Raw genomic sequence first — 13,743 nt, 5'->3', positions numbered from 1 at the left:
CACTGGGGTGGGGGTGGGGGGAGGTCGAAGCAAGGCTTCCGATGATTGGCCAAAATTCGTGTCACTCAAGGGTCCCGCCCTCGGCCGACACTCCACCAACTCCAACGGGCCGCACCCAGTTCGCGAGTGTTGATTGGCTGCAGAAGGTGCCCTTCACAGTCACAGCGGTGGGAGCACGCGGAGGGCGGGGCTAGCTTTGTGTCTGCGCAGAAGGTGGTGGCGCGGAGATCCGGCGCCAGGGCCTGAGCCCTCGGGTGTGGGTGTTCGCGGCGGACAAGGCGAGGTGGCCGACGAGGGAGGGTCCGACGGGTCGGGCGCAGAGTCCATCTTGTGCAGGGCAGCGACCCCACATCAAAATCGCCGCGATTTCCCAATCAGGTCAGATCAGGCAGAGCTGGGCGTTAATTTGTAACAAAGTCGTTCCGCTGCGAGTGTCGAGGTGGACTGTTAGTGTGAGAGGAGATGTAAACGAGCCTCGTGGACGGTAAAAGACGCAGTTACCTCATGTAGCCTCGGCAAAACAAGTGTGTTGCCCAGAACAGTGCTCTGTAATTTCCCGACCCATCCCCAGAACTGCCCCATCACAGGATAAACAAACCCAGGGAAATTGTTCTATAAAAGCAAAAACGTCCTGATGTGCGTAGGACATATGTCGCTCTGAAGTTATTCGCTGTTGACCCTGACTAGGCGAGTACTTGTATTAGTGTCTCCTGCTATTCTCAACAGTATATTGTTTAAGGTAAATCCTAAATAATTGATTGCTCTTGGAATAGAGTCTGGAACAGTACCTCCCCAGCTGGGCACCGATAGGAAGATTTACAAATGTTCTATTTTAAAAAGGCGGGGGAGAGAATTCCAGCATATTAAAAAGTCGCCTGATATTTATTAAGGTCTTTTTCGGCAATGGTATTTAATTCCAAAAAGAACTACACAATAGGTTACACATGTACGTCATCCTCCCAGAAACTAAGCACAGTTCTTCCACACTAGTTGCTGATGAATGTTAGCTTCCTGTCCCCCTGCTTACCTCTTCCATAGGAATGCAAGGCCATGGAAGACATTTTTCCAAACATTCCAAATATAGTCTTTAGCCTTTTCATATGATGGAATACATTGATTTTCAAATACTGCACTAGCTTTGCATCTCTGAAATAAACCCCACTTGCTTACGATGTATAATTTTTTTATTTGTTTTAAAAAACTGAAGTATATATAGTTAATATACAATGTTGTGTTAGTTTCTGATGTACAGCAAAGTGATTCAGTTATACATACATATGTATGTTTTTTCATATTCTTTTCTGTTATAGTGTATTACAAGATGTTGAATATAGTTCCCTGTATTATACAGTAGGACTTTGTTGTTTATCTATTTTATATATATATAGTTTGTATCTGCTAATCCCAAACTCCTAATTTATCCCACCCCCTTTCCCCTTTGGTAACCATGAATTCGTTTTCTGTGTCTGTGAGTCTGCTTCTGTTTTGTAAATATGTTCATTTGTATCATATTTTAGAGTCCATGTATAGATGGTATCATAATATCTGTCTTTCTCTGACTTCATTTACTATGTTAATCTCTAGGCCCGTCCATATGCTGTGTCATAATTTCATTCTATTTTACAGCTGAGTAGTATTCCATTGTACATATGTGTGAGTATATATATATATACACATACACCACATCTTCTTTATTCATTCATCCGTCAATGGACATTTAGGTTGATTCCATGTCTTGGCTATTGTAAATAGTGCTGCTATGAATATTGATTGGGGTGTATGTCTCTTTTTGAATTAGAGTTTTCTCTGGATATATGCCCAGTAGGACTACAAGATCATATGGTAACTCTAGTTTTTTTAAGGAACCTCCATACTGTTCTCCATAATGGCTGCATCAATTTACATTCCCATGGTGTAGGAGGCTTCCATTTTCTCCACACCCTCTCCAGCATTTATTATTTGTAGACTTATTTGTATTGTTTCTGACCTGTGTGAGGTGATAGCGCATTATAGTTTTGATTTGCATTTCTCTAATAATTAGAAATGTTAAGCATCTTTTCATGTGCTTATTATCCATCTCTATGTTGCAGAAATATCTATTTAGGTCTTCTGCCCATTTTTTGATTGGGTTGTTTGCTTTTTTGTTATTGAGTTGTATGAGCTGTTTGTATACTTTGGAAATTAATCCCTTGCTGGTCACATTGTTTGCAAATATTTTCTCCCATTCTGCGGGTTGTCTTTTCATTTTATTTATGGTTTCCTTTGCTATGCAAAAGTTTATAAGTTTGATTAGGTCCCATTTGTTTATTTTTGCTTTTATTTCTGTTGCCTTGGGAGACTAACCTAAGAAAATATTGCTACAATTTATGTCAGAGAATGTTTTGCCTATGCTCCCTTCTAGGAGGTTTATAATGTCATGGTTTATATTCAAGTCTTTAAGCCATTTTGAGTGCACTTTTGTGTATGGTGTGAGGGAGTATTCTAACTGCATTGCTTTACATGCGGCTGTCCAGCTTTCCCAACACCACCTGCTGAAAAGATATGTAATTCTTTTTATGTATTGCTGAATTATATTTTGTTAAGAGATTTTCTATCCATATTTATGAGAGATATTGGTGTGTAGTTTTCATTTTGTGCATTGTATTTGTCTGGCTTGGCTATCAGAGTAATACTGGCTTCATAGAATGAGTTGTGAAGTATTCCCTTTTCCTCTATTTTTCTGGAAGAGAACGTGTAGAATTGGTGTTACTCTTCTTTAAATTCTTGATAGAATTCTCCAGTGAAATCATATGGGCTGGCAGATGTATTTTCCAGGAAGTTTTAAACTATGAGTTTTAAATTCCATAACAGTTATAAGACTATTCAGATCTGTTTCATACTGGGTGAATTGTGGTAGTCTGTACTTTTCGAGGAATTGGTCCACTTCATCTTAATTGTCAAATCTATGTATAGAGTTGTTCATAGTTGTCCCTTATTATCTTTTGATGTCTGCAACGTCTGCAGTGATATCCTCTGTTTAATTGATGGTAGTAGTAATTTGACCACTCTTCTTCTTCTTGTTATTGTTGTCAGCCTTGCTAGAGGTTTGTCAGTTTTATTGATTTTTTCAAAGAGCTAGCTTTCTGTCTCTGATTTTCTCTATTGTTTTTCCTTTTTTTTTTTTAAATATTACTGATTTCTGCTCTTTATTGAGTCCTTCTTTCTGCTTGCTTTGGGTTTCTTTCTTTTTTTATTTTTTCCCTAGTCTCTTGGGGTGAGAGTTTAGATTATTGAATTGAGACTTTTCCTCTTTCCAAATGCATGCATTTAGTGTTATAACTTTCTTAAATGCTTTAAAAATAGTAAACCAGGGACTTCCCTGGTGGTCCAGTGGTAAAGAATCCGCCTTCCAATGCAGGGGATGCAGGTTCAATCCCTGGTCGGGGAACTAAGATCCCACATGCCACGGGGCAACTAAGCCCTTGCGCCACAACTAGAGAGAGAAAAACCCACATGCCACAACTAGAGAGAAGCCCTAGTGCCACAACAAAAGATCCTGCATGCCTCAATGAAAATCCCGCGTGCCGCAACTAAGGGCCAACGTAGCCAAATAAATAAATATTAAAAAAAAAAAAGTAAACCAGATTATGTATACTATTTTCCTAACAGTTCCCAGGTCTGCTGAACATCCCTGTGACTCTGGCAGAGCAATGAGTCTCTTGAGTGCATGGCTACCTCTATAATCCAATGTCAAGACTGATTCAGATTTCAGTCCCAGTTCCAAATAACTCCGTAAGTGGTTAAAACAAAACTTTGGTGCCAGTGACCTGGTACTATCCCTGGATTAGTAACTTATCAAATGCATGACTATGACCTAATCAGTTAACTCATCTAAGCCACTGCTTATAAAATGCTTAGCACAGGGTCTGGCACATAGAAAGCAATCAATAGATTTTAGCAAGTGCTATTATCAATCAAGACTTCCTTATTCTAAAACACAGGTATAAGGAAATATCCTACGTGGAAGGTGCTCCAAGGTGAAGTAAATTTAGGCAAATTTAGAAACAAACAAACCTGAGAAATTAAAGGAACATAAGAATTTATAAACTCTTCCTGACCTCCCCTCCAGCAAAGAAATTTTAATAAACATTTAGAAAACCAACTCTACTCCTAAAGTTCCTCAGGTAAAATATACTGTAGAAAGCACTCAGTCTTTTACCATAAAGCACAAATAAGCAAACGTTATTGCATTTTTTATTCCTTTTCTAATTCTTTCTGCCACTAATACACAAGAAACACTTCATCAGCTCTTTCCTTCCCATTGACAAATCATTGTATTTGCCATAACCATAGAGAGCAGGTTCCCTCTTAACAAATGGGCACTCTTAAAAGATGGACTCCAAATTATCTACATGGATAATTTGTATTAAATCCATGTCTTTTATTTTTTTATTTTTATTTTTTTAAAATCCATGTCTTTTAAATATGTTAGCATAGGTTAACTTTTCCCTTCTAAAAATATCTGTATCTCTAGTATGTATACCCTATTTAGTTGATTTCCAAACAATTCCCCATCTATTAGCAATAAGATCCAAAATTTTCTAAATTTTTAAATTTTCATTCATCTTAAATAAAGCACTTATGTCTTGAAGTTTTTTTAATCCATGCATATTTATAACACACCAGAATGTCAGTTGATAATCTCTAATCAGTTGAATAGCAAAGGCAGAAATGAGCAGAAAATAATAGATACCTGATCACAAAGTCAATACAAAGGTCTTAAGTTCATTGCTGAGGTAAGGCAACTTTCCTCAGTAACTTCAGACAAAGACAAGTTAATTATATGTAGGACATCTTATTGTAAATACGTTCTTAGGCACATTTTCCTTGTATGTCCATCTTTAATTAGGAGCAGGTAAATAAAAAGATTAGATGTTTGATTGTACATGGTTGCAATATTAAACTTCTTTTTAAAAATCTTTTTGTCTCCAGCACAAGTAAACAGAACAAGAGTAAAATGGTATAGATAAGGAAAGTTCCAGATATTCTATTTAACTCTGTAAAGACTTCAGGGTTCTAGACAGTTCTATGTAATACAGCTGACAGTGTTATCATCATCAGGTCACCCAAGTCAGAAGCTTGGGAATCATGCAGGTCAGTCTCTCCTCTTTATCCCAACTACCACTGCCCCAGATTTGCCTTTCATGATTACCTGCCTATCTGCTTACAATAACCTCCTAACAGGCTTTTTGCCTCTAGTCTTGAACTCCTCAGACCCATCTTCCATGAGTAATGGATCCATAATTAAAATCTGATCATATCATTATTTGCCTAAGACATTCCAATGTTTCCCAATAACTAAAGTTCAAATTCCTTACCGGAACATCCAAGGTCATTCAAAATCTGTCTCTCTCTCTAGCTTCATCCTTTGTCATTTCCCCCTCAAGCGTTATAGCCTAGCAACAGTGAGCTATTTTTAGATCTCCAACACACTGCATTCTTTCCTCACTTCCATACCCTTGCTCAATCCCTGTCCTTTGCCTCTTAAGTTTACCTTACTCTCCTTACCTTTCTCCTACTTCCTTTATCCTGGCCAAGGACTCAGGATCCTTTTTGACTCAGCTTAGGAGTCAACTGTGGAGGAAGCATGAGCTGACCACACCCTTCCCCTCCAAGTAGCACCCTCTCTGCTCCTTTATTCCCCAGTCATGGCTATCATGCACTCACTACATCATCGGTCAACATGTCTGTCTTTCTCACTGGACCAAGAGTTCCTAAAGGACAGGAATGGTTAGTCACATCTGTATCTTCAGAACCTAGCGCAGTGCCTGGCACTCAGCACGTGCTCCATAAATGTTTTTGAATGAATAAGGATATAAATGTGATATAGGAGATGGCATGTGAGTACTTGGAAAAATCATAATTACACTATAATCATACTGAGAAATGTGGATTCATTTATCTGACACTAGCAAGAGTATTAGCCAAGTTTTTAACTTTTCCCAGGACACCTACTGAAATGGGGGTGGGGTGGGTAATCATCAGTTAGATCCATTATACCTGTAACTTGCCCTTGCTGACCAAGCTTGCTTTAACTGTCTTTACAAAAACTTGCATGTACTCCAAGTGTCACACAGCCCAAATAATAAGAGATGTTTGCCCAAGTTGTTTATTGGGAACTTGGAGTCAGCTGTGTCCAGTTCAAGCTCCAGACAGTTAAGACTGGTTAAGATGGCGAAAATGTCTCATGTCAGAAGGCCAAAAACTCCACCCTCAGAACACGCTAATGCCACCATCTTCTGAGCACGTGTCCCAAGAAGCCTGTAGCTTAGCTGCACAACGATGATTACCTCACCTTTTTCTTGTCTCTAATTACCCTTCCTCACACTCCCCGTGCTCCTGACACCCCAGCTTTATTCCATAAATATCCCAAGTCCCTTGCCTTTGGGGAAGTGGATTTGAGATTTGTTCTCCCATCTCCTCGCTTGGTGGCCTCGAGAATAAACCCTTTGTCTGCTGCAAACCTCAGGGTCTCAGCGTTTGGCTTGCATGTCAGACAAACAAACCTGGCTCGGTAACACTACAAAAAGTAAAACTGTTTTATTTCTTCCCCAGTTTAGGAAAGTGGGGAAAAGAAGCTAAATGCAGCTGCAGCAGCAGCAGCATGAAAATAGTTTAAAATGAATGAGCGTGTGGACCTAACACCAGTCCAAGGTGCTCAATGCAGCCACGTAAGTGTACAAGTAACATGAATGATGGAGAGGGCAGCGGAGTTCTCGAAAGCTGGGAGTCCCGTATCAGAAACACAGCTACCTACCTAAATAAAAATACCATCTAGGACCTCTAAGGCTGACGCTAGAAGGAAGTAAATGTTTCTTCTTTCTAGGTATGCAACTGCATCCCTCCATATCCTTCCTTCCCTGATTCTCTCACTGATTACTGATACCACTCCCCACCGCCTACCACTGCGCTACTGTCCTTGACACTCTAGCACAAGTGTGTATAAAGAGCCCTTATCTTTGCCTTCTTACAGCAGAGCCAGAATATTCAAATGAACTTTGCTAAAGGATAACCTAAAAGAATTTTCCACTATGAGAGCCTGACATAGTTCATTCACCTTTAATAAATGAAGCAGTGATGCCAATTCAAAAAGTCTGTCTGATTGTCAAATCTCAGGTGACTGTGAGGTGCACACCCAGTGAGGACCCTTTGTAAGGACCCTTCCTTCTAAGTCCCAGTCTCCCTCTGTATGTTTGAGGGCAGATGATTATACTCTACCCATAAATACAATCTCAGACATCCCAGTTCTTCGAATTCCAGTCCAAGGTGCATGCTGAACCCAGCCGTAACGCCCATCTAGGTCTTGTCATCTTAGTTCCAGTTTCCAGTCTAAAGATCTGACTCTTCCCCAGGTAGTTCTTCTGAGAAATGACCTTCATTTTCATGTGGTACTTGGCTACCCACAAAGTATGGTCTAATCTTTGCATGTCCTAACGGTTTAAACATGATTTAACACAATGCAAGGATCTTAATCTTTATAAAAGATACATACAGGTAACTAGTGGGTGGAATCCTTAAGAGCATTCCTTCCCATCTTGAATGCCTGTGAGTGAGATAAAGGGAAACTTAAGTAACTCATATACTTGGAAAATTGAATAAGCTTGCCCACAAGCTTGTCATCAAAATGTATCCCTGTGAGGAAAATTTTTCCCTGGATGAAAATTCTTGCTGGCCCTATAACATTCTGTGTTTTTTTATTAATTAAAAATTATGCTGTAATGTTTTATACATATAAATGGATGTACATATATATTTTGAAGCATAGTACCATAAATGAACACCAATGAACCCTTCACTTGACTTGGGGACAGTGGGCTCCTCCCATATCCCATTCTTCTGCCTCCCCAAAATCATTATTATCCTGAATTGTGTTCATGATGTCCTTGCCTATTAAAAAAATTAGTTTTGCACATATGGATATATCAACAAACAATTTATTCAGCTTTCCTGGAGAACTATTGAGCTTCATAAAAATAGGATTATACTGTATGTAGTCTTCTGGAACTTTCTTCTCCATTCAAAATTATGTTTCAAAAATTCATCCATATTGAATAGAAGGAAATACAAAACAAAAGAACAAGAATGGTCTTAGCAGCATTCTTCATAATAATTCTAAACTGGAAGCACTCAAATTGTCCTTCAACCTCAGGAAGGATAAATATATACACACAATGGAACCATATCCAGCAATGAAAATGAATAAAATACTGCTGCCCTCAACAATATGGATGAATCTTATGAATATAATATTTACAAAAGAAGCTATACACAACAGAGTTTGTGTGGTATGATTCCATTAACTTTTCAAAGCAAGCAAAATTAATGTATGGTGTTAGCAGTTGGGACAGTAGTTACCTTAGAGGAAGTGGGTAAGTGGCTGGGAGAGGGCATGAGGAGTACTTCCTGGATACAGGTAATGTGCTATCTTTAGATCTGGGTGGTAGGTATATAAGGGTGGTCATTTTTGAAAAAAATTCGAAAAACTGTCTAAGTGTTTACAGTAAGTCCCCTACATACAAACCTTCAAGTTGCGAACTTTCAAAGATGCGAACGTGCATTCACGTGTCCAGTCACGTAAGTTAGTTCACGTGTCTGGCGTACATTTTCGCGTGTGTGCATCCTCTACAAGTGGTTGTGCTTTTGTGTACTTTACTGTACGGTACTGCTGCTGGGCAACACAAGGAGCTTACTAATGAAGACCCGATGGGATTGGAGGCTCAGAGAAAGGACAAAGAGAGACAAGAGGAAGAAGAAGTAACTGAAGAACCGAAGGGATTCACCACGCAGGAAAAGGCAAGGGGATTTTCTTTATCTGAGGAGGCAATGTTAGCTTTTGAGGCACAGGACCCAAACGTAGAATGGTAAACAGAGGTTGCAACAGCCATTCAGAATGCAATCCAGTATTACTGTCACCTATGACGAGAAAAAAAGAGCTACTACGCAGACATCACTGCATCATTTTCCAAGAGGGTAGACAGAATTAAATCCAGCAAGGAACCAGAACCTGTGCCATCAACAGCGGGCGTGAGTGAAATGGCAGCTTGCCCTCCGTCTCCTATTGCTGACAATCCTTCAGCTCTACCATCTCCCACCTCCTCTCCCTCCTCCAGTCAGTAACTTCTTGTCTGCTCACTCAATGCCAGCCCCTGGATGCCAGCTGCTGTCCTATACTACTGTACTTTTCAAGGTACTGTACTGTAAGATTTTAAATGTTTTATTTTTTGTTTTATGTATTATTTGTGTGAAAAGTATTATAAACCTATTACAGTACTGACTATGTTAGTCGGGTACGTAGGCTAACTCTGTTGGACTTACAAACAAATTGGACTTACAAACGTGCTCGTGGAACAGAACTTGTTGCTATGTAGAGGATCTGCTGTACTTATGATATGTTCACATTTTAATTTTGAAAGTTTTATCCATATTGTTGCATATAAATGTAGTTCATTTTTTTCTTTGCTGTATAATATCCAATTTTGTAAATATAATTCAATTTATCTATCTGTCCCCCGTCCCTGAACATTTGGGATTTTGTTTGTTTTTGCATTTACTTATTTTATTCAACAAACAATGCTGCTACAAACATATTTCTTGGTGCACATATGTAAGAGTCTCTTAAGGGGAAGTGTATATAAGGAATTTCTAAGTCTAAGGGTATGTTAATATTCAACTTCAGAAGATTACATCACATTGTTTTCAAATTTACATTCCTACATTCCAACAGTGTATGGAGATCTTATTCTGCATCCTTACTAACCCTTAAAATTTTGCCAATACTATGGTATTTCGTTGTGGTCTTATTTAGATTTAATAATTAATGAGGTTGAATATCTTTTCATAGGCTTATAAGCCATCCTTTTTCTTCCTTCTGCAAAATACCTGTTCTTGACCTTAGTGCTTTTTTCTATGACTGACTGTCTTACTCTAATTGATTTGTGAGAGTTCTTTATATAATCTGGAAACCAATCACTTGTGGGTTACTTTTATGAAAATATCTTCTCCCAACTTGTGGCCTGTCTCTTCACTTTATTTTACTTTTGAAAAACATAAGTTTTTAAAAGCTTTTTATTATAGAAGAGTTCAAACACACCACAAAAGTGGAGAAGATAGTAAAATACATAAAAGCACAGATAATAATAGGAACCTTCACACATTTTCAACAATTATCAAAACATGGCCAATTCTGTTACCTCTTTGTCACCACCCTCATCTCCCACGGGATCATTCTAAAGCAAATCCCAGATATGTCATTTCATCCATAAATACTTCTATACGTCTGTGAAATAAGGATCTTATAAGTATTATCTTTAGATGTTATTTTGCCATCTAGAAAATAATTCCTTAGTACAATTAAATATACAGAGTATGCAAATTTCTGACTTTCATAAATAGTTTTTATAGTTTATTTAAATCAAGATCCAAATAAAAGCCATACATTTTCACAATACACATGGCTTTTCAAGCCTGTCTGACGCGCTTTAACCTCGCGGCCTCGCGTCCCTACCTCTCCTTCCAGCTCCACTGCAGCCAGCTGGTCACCCTCCCGCCTGCCTCAGGCGTTCTGCTTGTACTCGCGATTCCCTCCCTTACAACGTCCTCCCCCGACCTGTGTGTGGCCGCCCACTCCCATCTCCTTTCTGTCCTACATGTCACCTTCTCCATGAGGCCTCGCGACCTCCGAAAGGGCCTCTCCCGGCACTCCGTCTCCCTGTCCCAGCACACCTATCACCATCTTCCAGACCGACATTTTACGCACTTATAGTATTAATCTATCCCCCAACCCTCAAGTAAAATGTAAGCTCCAGGAAGGCAGGGAACGCTCTTAGTTCAATGCTCCATCAGTGACTCCTACAAACGCTCCGGGCACACAGCAGGCGCTTAATAAGTACCTAGGAACTAGCCCTTGCGCCCGGCTTCCGCTCCACGCCACGCCACGCTGCAGGGCCCCCCACTCAGGAAGTTCCACCGCCGGACATTCAGCGGATCCAAGGGCCGCCCTGCGCATGAGGCCGAACAGCCCGTCAGTGCGGCGAGCGCGGGTCTCGGCACCTGTGGCTCCCCAGCGGCCATACCGCGCAGATGCATCCTACCTCTCTCTGCAAGACAGCAAGGGCCTCGAGACGGGCCACACCAGCGCCAACGCCGGCTCTTCTCTCGGGGAACCACGAGCGTCGGCAGAACAGCGCAGGCAGTCAAAAGCTTTGGCGGGAAAAAGTGCGCCGCGCGGGGCATTCTGGGAACGCTCGGGGTTACGCTTGGGGGCGCGGGGGGCGCGGGGCATTCTGGGAGCGGTACCTCAGAGACGCCGGGAGGACGCTGAGAAGCGCGGGCCCGCGGCCCGGGAGACTGAGGTGAGGAGGCCTTACCCGGGAGACGAGCTTCTTGTCTGAGCCAGAGACTGAGAGGGCGAGCGGGGGTGGTCGCTGCAGGCCGGGCCGCCTCACCGCGAAGCTCGTGCGTTCGCGTCAGGGGGCGACGGCTCTGAGGGCGTTGCTTTGACGGGACGCGCGTGCTGAAGAGCTAGTTCTAGCTTGTGAAAAGGGAAAAGGAAAGGAACAAAGAGTCGTTCTTTCACGAAGGCCCACAGGTTCCAATAGTAGGGCACCTTATTTAATCGGTAACTTATAGAACCGCCTTTTAAATAAGGTGCCTAAACTAAATAAAGACCTTGGAGATGTTTCCAGCAGTTCCATGCTGTGTGTTAAGAAGATGGGGCCCGGCGGGGCGGGGCTGGGGGAGCTGGCCTGTTGACCTTGGAAGCCGTCGGTGGGCCAGCAGGAATCCGACCTGCAGGCAGGCTTTTTCCCACCGAGGGCCCCAACAGAGGGAGAAACTGCAGCTCCAGAGGGGCCGAAAGTTGCTTAGACCTCACCGCCCGGGCGTGCACAGCGAGCTTGGTTCTCCTGGGGTTTTTGAGTCATCGCATGGAGCATCTTGTAGGTACCTGTTCCTCACTGGTAACACTTCACCAGGGCAGAAATGTGGTCACAATTTTATTTTGGAGTCAGCAAGTTTTCCATTTGTCAGCTTGGACGTGAAAGATGCTGGTCTCCGATCAGTATGTTAATTAACAGTTTATCCATATACGTTATATATAGTATATCCGAGTTTCGAGCCTTAACATTACCGTTCGTATACAATCTAGGGAAAAAACCCAAACTTTTAATTTGTAAGTTTTGCCAATTATGAACTGAAAAAAAATTGTTTTAATGTAGTTCTAAAGAGTAAAGTTAAACAAGTTCTCCCCTGTTCCTGAACAGGTCGGTGTTGTTTACATACAGTTTTCCGAGCACTCTTGGAAGATTGACAAGAGAAGGGGAGGACCACTCGCAGGAATTTCTTGGGGACTTTGCTGGAAGATATTTAAAGGAAAAGTGAGGCAGAAAGTACTTTTAGTGGGAAATGTGTTTTAGAAATGGGAGTAACAAATCTCTAACTTTCGCCCATGTCTTTGACCTATTTCCATTCAAATATGCACAGTTGTACCTCTGGGCCCAAGCCATAATCAGTTCTTTGTTTTATATTTGACTTTATATATTATCGATGCCCTTTACCAAAACGCTTCAGAGGAAGTGAATTTTAGCAGCACTGTGAAGTAGATTGTGTTGGCCTTGGAACTTTGTACTTCATTTTTATTTTATTTATTTATATTTTTGGCTGTGTTGGGTCCTCGTTGCTGCGTGCGGGCTTTCTCTAGTTGCGGCGAGCGGGGGCTACTCTTCGTTGTGGTGCGTGGGCTTCTCATTGCTGTGGCTTCTCTTGTTGCGGAGCACGGGCTCTAGGCATGTGGGTTCAGTAGTTGTGGCTCACAGGCTCTAGAGCGCAGGCTCAGTAGTTGTGACGCACGGCCTTAGTTGCTCCACGGCATGTGGGATCTTCCCGGACCAGGGCTCGAACCCGTGTCCCCTGCATTGGCAGGCGGATTCTTAACCACTGCGCCACCAGGGAAGCCCTGTACTTCATTTTTTTTAAAAAAATTTCACAACAGTAAGCATTTACATAGGAGAGTAGAAAAGCAGAGAGAAGGAAGGACTGTTTCTATTTTTAATATCAGAAATCATCTTGATTAGGTATTTAATACCTTGTGTGACTTTGTTTGTGTTAATCATTTCCAAGAGTACTTCCACCTTTAAAAGAATCTAAGTGATCTTTAATGATGAAAATTTCAAGCACTCTGGTACTTGAGTGAGAAAGATGTGTGGAGAGCAGAAGGGCATTGCCACTATTCCTCGAATGGCACCACAGAGACATTTGGCTACTGAGATCAGACCTAAGGCTGGTCACACTCCAGGTTCCAAGACTGATATGTTACTACTTTTCTTCTTAAAGAGAGAAAATATGTAGGTGTTTAAAGGTTTGAAGTACTAGAATACCAGTTACCTTCCCTGGATGTATTTGTGTGCCCTAGAGAAATTGAGCTTAAATTATATGCTTTATTTTTACATTGCAGTTTTCTTTTCTGTCGTACATAAGATAGACTCCAAAGGTATGCTCTGTGAATTATCAACTGTAAAATGTGTCCCACATAGAAGTTTGAAAGCCAGATAATTAGTGGAAAAGGAAACTAGATAAAAGTTTAGAGATCTCAGTAAACATTTTCTTTCGTGTAAAATAATGAAAATATAGTCTTTAACTTTGAAGTGCTTTAAAGAGGTAACCTAAAACAGCAGAAGACTTTGCTATACACTTTTATTTTTAAAAAAT

Source organism: Neophocaena asiaeorientalis, unplaced genomic scaffold (assembly GCF_003031525.2).
Source record: "Neophocaena asiaeorientalis asiaeorientalis breed wild unplaced genomic scaffold, Neophocaena_asiaeorientalis_V1.1 scaffold124, whole genome shotgun sequence".
Classification (NCBI taxonomy): Eukaryota; Metazoa; Chordata; class Mammalia; order Artiodactyla; family Phocoenidae; genus Neophocaena; species Neophocaena asiaeorientalis.
Note: the sequence above shows the minus strand (reverse complement) of the source record.